At 60.2% G+C, this 11,623-nt stretch overlaps 1 long non-coding RNA gene across 2 annotated transcripts; it reads right to left on the reverse strand.

Moving 5' to 3' along the window:
• Positions 1–2,848: 2,848 nt before the first annotated feature.
• Positions 2,849–5,737, reverse strand: LOC116577793. 2 transcript variants are annotated; one of them, XR_004280615.1, is made up of 4 exons: positions 5,519–5,737; positions 4,485–4,678; positions 3,840–3,935; positions 2,849–3,457 (listed from the first exon to the last, which is right to left on the reverse strand). It is a non-coding gene; the product is annotated as an uncharacterized LOC116577793 (long non-coding RNA). The 2 variants fall into 2 exon arrangements; XR_004280616.1 differs by having other exon boundaries at positions 4,485–4,685.
• Between the last annotated feature and the right edge of the window lie 5,886 nt (positions 5,738–11,623).

Consider the following 11,623-nt stretch of genomic DNA (forward strand, 5'->3'; position numbering starts at 1 on the left):
GAAATCCTATGGAGCGAGGTGCTAGGGATGCTTGGTTCCCTGACCACCTTCCAGGAGGAGGCTGGATGTGTGCTGGGCTGCCAACAGGAATTCTTGGCCATGGGACCAGGATCTCAGACTCCTTCCCAGCATTACTTCGGAAACTGAAGCCCACGGGTCTCTCACTCATTCTTGGGGTGATGGGCACAGGGTGGGGAGGTGACTTCTAGAGCTGATCCCCAGTCTGAGCCACCAACCTGTGGGTCAGCAGGGTGAAGGGAGGAGGGCCACCTGACAATGAACGCTGCGGGGGAGCTTATTATCCTAACCAGCAAGCCTCTGGAGGGGCACCGCTAACACTCACCTTCCCAGAGGCTTAGCAGAGACAAAAAACAGCATTTGGGAGCCATTATCCTTCCAAAGTGTAGGTTTCCCGGGGCACAACCAGGGGTGGAGAGAGAGAGAAACACCTCTAACAGGTGGGGTGGAGGTGGGGGCGGGCAGGGGATGGTGAGCTAATGTCCTGTGGCTGACAGGATGGCCTCTGGAGCAGAGCCACTGAGACCCAGGTAGGAGGGGCTCAGGCCAGACCAAGTTAAAGGTCTTGAGACACCACGCCCCCACTCCCCCACTCCAGGACCCCACCAGCCCTGGTCCCCTCCCTCTCTTTGGGGCTCTTTCTCCCCAGGGCAGGATTCCCTGACCCCCCCCCCTTGGCCCCACTCCCACCCCTAGCCTTTGTTGACTGTTTTAGATAGAACCCTGTAGCCAAAGAGAAAAAAATGAATTGGGAATCCCCTAGGGTCCCCCACTTTCTAGCTCTGTTCTAGTTGGTCCCTTGAAAGAGGACCCTCCTGCATCCCGCTTCTGGGTGCCTTTGTGTCAGATCTCGATGTTACCGCGGCCTGGAGTCAGACTTCAGAAGAACTTCCCAGTCCCAAAGAAGCAGGGAGTTCTGGCGGCCCCGGGGAAAGAGGAGCCCCTCCTCGGGCTGGGCCCATGGATGCGAGGGCCCCTAATGGGTCTGGGGGCTTATACTACAGTGCAGAGAAGGCACAGCTTGAGACACCCCTGAAGAGAATCACTTCTTAAGGACCTGGTGGGGGTCAGGCAAGGAATGAGGGCGAGCAGAGGGGCGGGAGCAGTGAGGTGGGCTGAGATCACATTCTTCCGGCAACCCAGAGCTCCTCTCAGCAGCCACATCATCTGGCCCCTGGCCCAGGACCGACTTGGCCCCAGCTGTGCGCACGCACCCATGTGTGGACGCATGTAGCATGTCTGCCTGTGCGTACACACATGTGCACGTGTGTACGCCCGCCTCCTCGGCCGATGAGGTGCTCCAACCCACGGTCCTGGCCCCCCTTATCACCAGGCCCTCCGTCAGGGGGCAGCCTCCAGGATCCCCCTCACCCCAGTGGCCCTGTTAGCACCTCCTCCCTCCCTTGTTAGCACCTCCCAGCCCCTCTTCCGCCTCCGGCCCCTGCCATCCCTGGAGAGAGGCCCCGTGGCTCGCAGCCCAGTTCTCATCTTCCCACTCCTCTTGGGCTGCTGTTTTCCTTCTTCTCCCAGCGCTGAAGCCCCCTTTCCTCTCCATCCTCTCTCATCCACGTGGAGAGGTCCTTTCCCCAAAACGGGGAGCCGGGGGGATAAAGTCAGGATCCAGACAGTAGGCCTCCTCCAGGCTGTGGCACCCAGTGAGCCCCTCGGCCTGTCCTGCCTGCAGGATGGGAAGGGGCAAGTCTGGGGGGGAGCCCTGTTCTGGGGGCGGACGCTAAGCCCTGGTGCCCCTGGTGTCATCCTCCCCGGGGTCCAGTCCCCAGCCAGTCTGCAGCCCTGGTGGGGGAGGGGGGGATCGAATCTCCCGGCAAGCGGTGCCCCAGCGGAGCCTGGGCCGCTGAGTGGGACAGGGTGGTCCTCTGCCCGGAGCCAGGCTGTCAGGCCGCTAGGACTGCAGGTTTCCTCTACAGAAGGGCCCCTTCCTGGCCGGCTTTGATGTGTCTGCGAGGTTAGTGAAGGATGTTTGGCTTCAGGGCCCGGGGCCAGGATAAACTGCCTTTGCCTGCTGGGCCAAACCACTGCCTCCTCACAGCCTGGCTTGCCTGCGTCCCCCGCCCCCCACCCCCGCGCCTAGGACCTGGCCTCCCCCAAGGCCAGCGCCATCCTGCCCGCCCGCTGCCGCCGACACCAACAGGCCAAGGTGGCTGCCACCTGTGAGGTCACTGGTGGTCCGTGGATGTCCCCATTGCAGAGACGGGCACTGGGCTGCTTTCCTGCCTGCTAGGAGATCCCGCCCTGGCCCTGGGCAGGCGGGGGCGGGGGTGGGGTGAGGTTGGTGGTGGAGGGGGCCAGACCCCAGCTCCTATGAAGGGTGGGAGTGAAATGCAGTTTGGGGGAGGGGTATCCACGTGGAGCTGGCTGCACAGGCTTCGGCCCTTCCAGATGTGCTGAGACTCCAGATGTGGGGATGACTCAGCCCAGAGTGGGAAGGGGTGGGCGGTCCATGCAGGGTGGTGTGGGGGGATGACAAGCAGGGGGAAGTGAGGCCCCTCCAGCAACTGCCAGCTGTTGCTCCCCTTCCTCTAGAGCCCCCAGACTGTGCTGGTGGAGCTGCCGGGAGCTGCCCAGATGTGCAACCTGTGTGCAGATGGGGGAGAGGAGAGTGTGAGGCTCCAGGGCCCGGCCCGCTACCTAGGAGGTCGCCCAGAGATCAAGAGACAGAGTCAGAAGGTTGGGGAGGGGGGCCGCAGTGAGTGGGGAAGGGGGTGGGTAGAGGAGTTGGGAGGGAGGATACAGATGGGGGGAAGCTCAGAATGAAATTTAGACTCCTCTTGGCTCCTTTGGGGGTGTGGTGCTAGGAGGAAGGTGTGTATGTATGTGTGCGAGCATGACCTTGCTGCTGGAGTGTAGTTTTGGGTGCGGTAGGGGTTAGGGGGTACGGGGTATGGGATAAGCAGCACATCTGACAACTATAAGCTGATTTGTGGGCTGAGTATTAGAAGACTGTGCATGCCGGCTGCGGTGGGCTGCGGGGCTCTGTCTCTGTGGTCTGTAGGATGAAGAAAGAACACGGAGACAGTGTCTATGTGGGGATTGGAGGGGTGGGGGGCTGGGACGGTGTGTGCTTAAGTGATGCTCCCTGTGCCTTTGGGTGTGGTGGGTCAGTCCCTAGGAGCTGGAGAGTCAAGAGGTGTCCCGGCATACCAGAGTGGGACTCCAAAGCCCTGGGGCTTCCTTCACCTCTTCCAGCCTCCCCACTGCCTGGGCCCCACCTGGCCTGTGAGATCATCTCTTGCAGCCGAGCAGAGAGGCCCCTGAGCTTTGCGGGGGCTAGTGCCCGGTGGGCTGCTGTGCGAGGACCAGGTTTGCAGCTGTGCTGGAAGCCTCTCCCTGCGTCCCTCCGCCAGCTCCGCAGTCCTGGCCTCCTTTCTGGCCTCCAGGTGGGTCCACTGGCTGTGTCTCTGGCCGCTCCCTGTGCCAGCTGCCCATGCCAACGTAAACAGGGTACTAAGTGTCTGCGCCGGTGCCCGCCGCGCTGGGCACTGCCTCTCTGCTCTAGGCTCTGCTGTGGTTTGGGTGGCCTCCTCCCGCTGAGTGGCAGGTCCGATGCCCCAGGCCCCATAAACAGGGTTTTCTGGGCAGCTAGGGGTTATGGGGACCTGGTACGCAGCGGGATAATCAAGTTAATAGGGAGATGACATGTTACCACCTCTAAGTGGGGGGGAGGGGGGCTCTTGTAACTGGTGCCCCCCCACCCCTCCCAGGCAGCACTGGTGGAATCTTCTATTCCCTTCCCCTTGCTACACCCCCCCCCGCCCCCCAACCCCCTCGCCTGGGATCTTGGCACAGTTCTTGGCACCTACTTTATTTGTGAATGCAAATATCTCCTTAGTGGTGGCCCCCTGGCGTGCTCCTCTTGTGCTGTCCTGTTTGCTCTCTCCTCAGTCCGTGGATAAGTCCTGTCCCCTAAATCACACACATGAGCTATGAACTTGGATGTGTACCTGGTCCTCCAGACGTGACAGTACCACACCTACCTCCCCATCCCCAGGGCCATCTCACTCTCTCCTCCCGGTACTCAGGTCTGTGAGCCAGCTCCTTGGGGGCGGGTTCTCCTGGCCTCCCCACTTTCTTCAGCATCCTCTCCCCTCCTCTGGGGCTCAGTCCGTAGTGGGAGGGGGACCTTATTTACCTGTCCACCTCCTGAACTCACTTCTGCTCCCCTCTGCAGGGCATTGGAGAGGCAGGAGAAGCCCCTGAGGGGCAGGCAGTGTGGGTGGAGGGGAGGGGGTCCAGGGCAGGGGTGGGGCAGCGGGGAGCAGCAGTGGGACAGTCTCCCTCCTGGGGCGACCTGGAGGCCCTTTACCCACCCTCCTGGAGAGAAGGGCAGAGGGGCCAGGGGCCAGGGGCCAGGCAGGTGTCTGGGCCCACAAGTGCCACACAGAAGAGGCCAGGTGCTGCCAGGCCGGGGCCAGCCCTGTCTTCCCGGGCTTCGTGTTGTCACGCACCTCGGTGTTTCTGGGTCTGTGTCTTTCCTTCATTCTGTTCCTCTGTGTGCGCACGTCTCTCTCCCACTGTCTTCTCGAGTTCCTTCTCTCTTGACTTTTCCCTCCCTTCTCTATACTCGAGGGGAGCAGCTCCAGTCCGGAACTGGGATCTCAGAACGGAAGGTGGCTTTTCCAGAGAGGTCCTTGGCCTGGGCCTGTGGTCTCAAAATAACCACATCCAGCTTTCCACTTTTTTTGCTCAACCTCTGCCCCTCCCACCACCACCCCCCCCCCCGGAATCTCCCTGTGCCTGGGGCCCTTGGAACGAGAGCAGTCTTGCCCTTGCCAGGTTGGGGGGCAGGAGGGGCTGCCCATTTTCCGAACTGCTTGCTTGGCAACTAGGGGGCGAAGGCACCTCTTTCTCTCTCTCTCTCTCATTCCTGAGAAACCTGCATTCAGGGAGAGAGCAGTTTGGGCCCCATTCCTGGGTGACCAGATGCCCAGTGTGCCCAAGATCCAGATCTGTGCCCTTGCCAGGGTGTAATTGTTAGCAGCACCCTCAAAATATCCCGACAGGACTATAAATGAGATCCCCATGCCGGTCAGACCCTGGGGAACCTCACAGCTTCCCCCACACACTTGAGCCTCCTGGGAGAGCTGTGTAGCCTGCTTGGGCCTCACCCACCCAAGGACAGCAGGGCCAGACAGCAAAGAGGGGAGCTGTATAAATAGTCATCTTGGGGGGAGGCCCCCCAGCATTGGGCGGGGTGGAACTACTTGCTGCAGAGGGAAGAAGGAGAGTTGTGGTTGCCCCCAGGCAGCATGTAATTTAAGATTTATTTTGGGGCACTCTCTTCAGAGGGTGGGGCTGAGGTTAATTTAAGGGTTTAATGGGGTGGGGGTTAGAGAGGAGGGAGGGAGAGCAGCCTTCCCCCTCGGGTCTGTCTGGGAAGGGGGGGTCCCTCTCCAAGACTGCCACCCCCCTCGGACGCTGGGTCCATTTGACGAGCCCTCCCTTGAACCCGCTGCACCTGCTAGCCAGGGCTCCCGCTTACAGGTCTCACCAAGAGCCGAGAGAGGAGCGGCCGCCGCCGCCGCCGCCGCTGCTACTGAAGACAGCAGTGGTGGCTGTGGGGGTGGGGGGCAGCGGTCAGCCGGGTCAGCCAACATGTAAGCCTGAGCTGGAGAGGGCCCTGCTGGAGGAGGCTCCTGAGCCGGGCTGAGGAAGCAGCCGTTCCCGGGAGCTCTCTAACAGCTCAGCTCCCGCTCCTGGATGCTCCCTTCCTGTCGTTCCTCAGAGGGGCGGGGCTCCTAGTCTGATGGAGGAGACAGGCTCTGCCCACAAGGAGCCCTGGGTCACAGGCTCATTCAGTGGCTGGTCATTATTTTCTTCACAACCCCTATCATGATCTTCATTTTTAGTCTGGGTTTGTTGACAGCTTCAGAGTCTGTGTCTCATCCTAGAACTTAAACTCTGGGACAGCAGGGACTTTAATCTGGCCCCTCCAGCACTTGCCTAGCACATAGTAGGAGCTCAATAAATATTTCCCGGATGGATGGATGGATGGATGGATGGATGAACAGAGAAACAGCACCAGGTCGGAGAGCCCCAGGTCAAGAGACACCTGTCGACATGGTCTGGGGTCTCCCTTGGCACCCCACACCCCCGTGCTCTGGCCCTTTCACCTGCCTCCTCTTTGGGACCAGCAGCCACCCTGAGCTACGGGCTGCCGTGCAGATGTAGGCACCTTTCCATGGACACACCCTTTCTTTCTCACCCTCCCCTCCTCCTGCGGTTCCTTTTGCTACCATGGCCACTTGGACCAAATCCTGCTAGTCCTTTCAAGCCTTGGGTAGAGTCGGTCACCTTTTAGGTGAAGTCTGTTAGGAACCCTCTTTGGGATCCAAACCCCCATAGCCTCTGGGCTCTCTGGGCCTCCGGGCCTCTGCACCTCTCCTCTCAATGCTGGGGACATTGCTTCTTTCTCCTTTAGGAGAAAGCCTGGGGGCCAGGCTGGCATGGAGCTGTCTGGGAGACTGGCAGCCCACCAAGATTTAATCTAGGAGACCATGAGCCCTCCGGGAGGCCAGAGGTGGGCTGTGTGCTCCTCTCCAGCCCAGCTTCAGGATCTGGGTGATTCTCTGGTGAGAGGCGTGTGGGATGGTGGACACTGTTGTTGGTGTTGGAGGTGGTGGAGGTGGGTGATTTCAGGAGCTAGAGATGGCAGCCAGGACCCAGATGGGGGAGGGGGACATGGAGTTCCTCTTAGAAAGAGGTGGAGCCTTGGGTCAGAGAGAAGGAGTGAAGTCGGAGAGGGCACCTGGGGAGGAGTGAGGGGCATTGAAGGGCGGGGGACGCGGGGGGATGGAGAGGGTAGGGGATCTGGGAACAGAGAGTCAAGGAGAGGCATGACCAAGGGTCAGAAAAAGGCAAAGGCTTCTTGGTCCCTAGACCATGTGTCCTTTCTCCGGCCTCAGCCTGCTTCACCTCTGTGGCCCTCGACATTGTTGGCCTTTAAGAAGACCTCCTCCTTGGGGCACCTGGGTGGCATGGTGGGTTAAGCCTCTGCCTTCGGCTCAGGTCATGATCTCAGCGTCCTGGGATCGAGCCCTGCACGTGGCTGTCTGCTCAGCAGGAGCCTGTTCCCTACTCCCCTGCCTCCTTGTGATCTCTGTCTGTCAAATAAATAAATAAAATCTTTAAAAATAAATAAATAAAAAGAAGAAGACCTCCTCCTTTGGGGACTTTGGCAGCCCCTCCTCTCCTGCTTTCCCGCCTCCCTCTCTGGCTACTCCTTCTCTAGCAGGCTCTGTCTCCTTGGTCTTCCCATAGGTTTGAGCCTGGCCTCTCTGCATCCCCTCCAGGAGCCCTTCGTACCTCCATCCACCCCGGGGGGGTAGGGGCAGCATCCCGTTGGATGCCTGCGCAGGCTTATCAAAGCCACTGAGTTCTACAGAAAACTGCCTGGCCAGATGTTCCAACCAGAAATCCAGGAGCCAGCCCTTATCCCTCTGCCCATCTGTCACCACGTCCTGTGACTTCTGCCTCTTTCCACCCTGCCGCCACTGGCCTGGGCCTGGCCGCTGTCACCTTCTACCTGGACCTCTGGTGACAGCCTCCTAGGAGCTGCTCCTCTTCCATTCTGATCACTTCCCAGCCAGTCAGTCCTCCTGAAATCTTCCTGGATCATGTCATCTGACACCCCCCCCCCAACATACCCCCCCCTCCACCAACCACCCTAAGTGCTCCTCCCCTGCTCCCTTCCCCATCCTCCCCCTGCAGCTTCTATACCTGCCACTTCTATACGGGGTTCTCTCTCCTGCTGGGTCTTGCAGGGGCTGTTGCAAGGACTGCTCCCCGGAGGCCAGCCCCACTCCCCCTCAGGCCTCCAGTCTGGGAAGACTTTCCTGATGCTCGGCTCCCGGAGCTTGGGTCAGGAGTTCTCTCCCAGGGGCTGCTGCAGCCTGGACCTTACCTCTCCGCACCCCCCCCCCCACCCCCTGCATTGAGCTACAGCACACTTCAACTCCTTGCTTCCCAAAGCCCTCCTGGGGCAGAGGCTGAAACTGCCCATGACAAGGCCTGGCACCGGCCCGGTAGGTGCCAGGAATTGCTTGTTAGTGGAACATTCATTCAGGGGAGACTGACAGGGCAAGAAAGAGGAAGGCAAGGGGGCTTCCTCTCAGGACAGGGGAGTGAGGCAGGGCCATGGGGGAGCTCCCAGGGCCTGGGTTTGAGCAGGAGGCCTTGGTTGGGTGCTGGCCCCGGCATCCAAGCTGAGGCTGCCCTGGGCCCGTGCTGCTTGTCCTATGGAAACAGACCTCCTCTGGAGACACAAGACTCAGTAGCCGGCTCCGGCCCTGGCCTCTGCCTCCCAGGATGGGCTAAGGCTGTCCACCCTGACCCAGCAGCTGTGTCAGTACCAGCCTGAGGTCCGAACAAACTGGCTACACACAGATTCGCCCATGGTCTCCTCCTCCTTCGTGGCCAGTTCCAGGGGGGACAATGCTGTTCCCCGGCGTCTATGGACAGTGCCAAGTGGAGATCTTTTCTGAGAACTTGGAAAAGAAAAATTCATAGTCCGTTTTACTCCCTACCCCCTACTATGTCCTTGCATGTTTTAATATGAAAATAATGCTTTAAATCACTGACTACTGGGGGAAAAAAATGGACACTCTGGGGAAATGAAGCAAATGACCAGGACTGACTTGGTCTTGCCCTTTTCGTGGGTTTGGCATGAGTGCAGACCAGGAGCTCGGGCCCAGGTCTTCAGCCCTGCTTGGCTTGCACAGAGCATGTCTGCAGCGTCCACAGAACAGACGGTGGGCCGGTCACGCGTTGGCTGAAGACAGTGGCCTGCATTCCATGGAGCAGTGGGTGTGAGGACCCAGTGATTCACCCTGGGAACCTTAGGTGCCAGGCTGGAGGTCTGGGAGACTGGCCCTCTCCAGGCCTCCCTCTGGGACCGGCAGAAGCAGAAGGGAGCATCTAGGCCAGTGCCTCTGGCCTGCAACCCCTCCCCCCCAGCTTCCGGGGAGCAGGCTGGGGGGCTGGGGGTCCAGGCAGCGGCCGCCCCCTTGCTGACTGGAGGAAAGGGTGAGCTCACCCTCTGGCCCCCGCAGAATCAACCGGGTAAGAGAATAATTAAAATGCCAGAGGTTAGGAGGTGAAGTTACGATGGAAAGAATGAAGCCCGGCGCTGCCGCCGCTCGCCGGCTTCTCTCCCACCCCGCTCCCTCTGCCAAGCCCACATTTGATTTTTATTTCGGGAGCCGCCAGCACAGCACTTGGGAGGGAGCAGAGAAACCTCACTCCTGCCGGCCCTGCCACGTCTGGAGCTGGGGCCCCACGTAGGGGAGGGGCTCCTGGGGCCCTGAAGAAGAGCCTAGATGGCCCTCACCCCGGGACCAACCAGGCACAGGGGAGGGCGGCAAGTGGGACAGGAGTCGGGCTGGGAGGCAAGGAATGGAGACCCAGAAAGAGTGAAGGATGGTCCTTCCTGTTTTCATTGCCCTTTGCCCCTTCGATTCACTCATTTGAAGTGAAGGAGAGAAAAAGCCTCCAGTCTCTAGCCTGCCCCCTTGTTCCAAATCCCCCCATCCACTCCCCCCCCCACCCCGGGGATGTCCAGTCCGTTGACACGTAAATGTATGTGGAAGGGCTCTCTCTCCCATCTTGGTCCTCATAATTTGCTGTGTGATCCTGGGGAAGTTACTATCCCTCTCTGGGCCTGTGTTTTTCTGTGAAATGGGAGGGTAGCTAAGACAAGCAGGTTCGTGTCTAGAGGCCTGGGCACTGTCTTCCGCAGGGCATCTTCTCCCAGGCACATCTCTTATGTGCCCCCCCCCTCCAGGGACTGGGAAATGGGGGAAGCTGCTGGCCCGTCCTCTGAAGAGCACCGAGCCCCTTCTTCCTGTAGACGGGAGCCTCGGGGGCCAACTCACATTTTCCTGCTCTCGGCTTTCTCTACCGCCCGTAATACACTCCAGATGGTTTCTCCATCCGAAAGCCGAGGCAGCAGATTCCAGAGGGAAAGTGGTTGGGCTCCTCTCTGGGATCCTCTTTCCATCAGGCTGGAGAGGGGGCCTGGGTAAGGGACTGGGGTGGCTGGAAAAATGGAGTGGGGAGTGGGGGTGGCGTTAGATTGACAGGAAGAGGGTGGGAGATCTCCCCAGGCTCCTCTCTGCCAGACAAGGTGCTGGGATCAGTGGGAGAGACGGGGCTGTGCGAGGGGGGCACGGCCAAAAGCACCTCGTGGCTTCCCGCAGGTTCGCTCCCCGACAGGGCAGCCCACCAAGTACTGTTCAGGGGGCTCTGGGCCCCGGGCAGGAAGGCTTTCCAGGATTTCCAGTGCTGGGAAAAGAACAGCATCCAATGAGCCAGACACAAATCCTGACTCTGCCACTTTGAGGCTCTGCAAACTTTGACTTCTTAGAGCCTCCGTTTCCTCCCCTGTGAAATGGGGACGGCTAAAGCGGATTGGGGTCGTGGTGAGCGTGACCTGGATCATGGACAGAAAGGCTTCCAGGTGTCCAGAAATACCCAGGAGCTGCCTGGGGGATACTCTGAGCACACAGCTTGCCTCCTCCTTAGGACAAAGCCCTGGACCGCCCTGACCAGGCGCCCTCTTGCTGCAGCTTCCCAGTGGTTCCTTCTAGGACCCCAAGGGGACTTTAAGGCACCGTTTGGAGGCTGTTTTGGCCATAAGCCTGGGGAGAGGGTGCTATGGGCCCGAGTCTGAACCCAGGCCAGCGCCGGCCTCCTCCCAGGCCCCGCCCCCTCCACCTCAGCCTCTGAGGACTGAAGCCTGGGCCTGGAGAGCCACGTAGAATGAGGGGGCTGAGAAGGCGGGGCTGGGGGGGTGGGGGGCAGTCTCTCCCAGCCAGGCCCCGCCTGCCCCCCAACTTCCCTGCCAGGCCAGCCTCCCAGCCACGCTCTCGCCTTCTCCTCTCCGCCTCAGCTGTACCAAGGGGAGCGCTTCGATTTTTCCACCAGAAGAGCCAAGAGCAAAATGGGAAACAAATCCAGCCTGGTCCCCCTGCCTGACCCATGGGGAATGGAAGGAAGCGGACAGAAGCCCCCAGCCCGTTCCCTACCCCCACTCCTATTCCCCCACCCAGGACACAGGCCTGCTCCAGGATGCCTGGGGCCAAAGGCCTAACTGAGGAGGGGAGAGGAGAGGTTGGGGGGAACCCTCACTTCCCCACACCCACCACGAGGCAGAAAGTCTGGGGCTCACACTCTAGCTGCCCCCCCCCATCCCCCGCCCTGGCTTTCTGGAAAAGAATGAGAAAAGAGGCCTCTGAAGCTCTGCCTTGGGATCATTATTAGAGGGGAAGGGGTGGTTGCTGCTCTCAGGTGCTCCCTGTCTAGACAAAGAGATGGGACCTCCCAGCCCCCTTCCAATTAATAACCTCCCCCAGTCTCTTCCCCTCATTGGGCTCCCTCCTGCCCCCAAGCTCCCCTTCCTCACTGACACCGCCCTCACTGAGTAGCTCTCCCCACCAGCATATCCTGTTCCCTTGCCCTCCTTCTCCACCTACCCCCCTTACCCTTCTCTGCAGTGAGCTTACCTCAGCCTCTCCAGGAAACAGCCGCTGCACAGAGATGAACAGAGATGCAGGCAGGGTCCCAGCCAAAGTCCTGGACACCTGGCAGG

The sequence above is a fragment of the Mustela erminea genome, chromosome 18 (assembly GCF_009829155.1).
Source record: "Mustela erminea isolate mMusErm1 chromosome 18, mMusErm1.Pri, whole genome shotgun sequence".
Taxonomy (NCBI): Eukaryota; Metazoa; Chordata; class Mammalia; order Carnivora; family Mustelidae; genus Mustela; species Mustela erminea.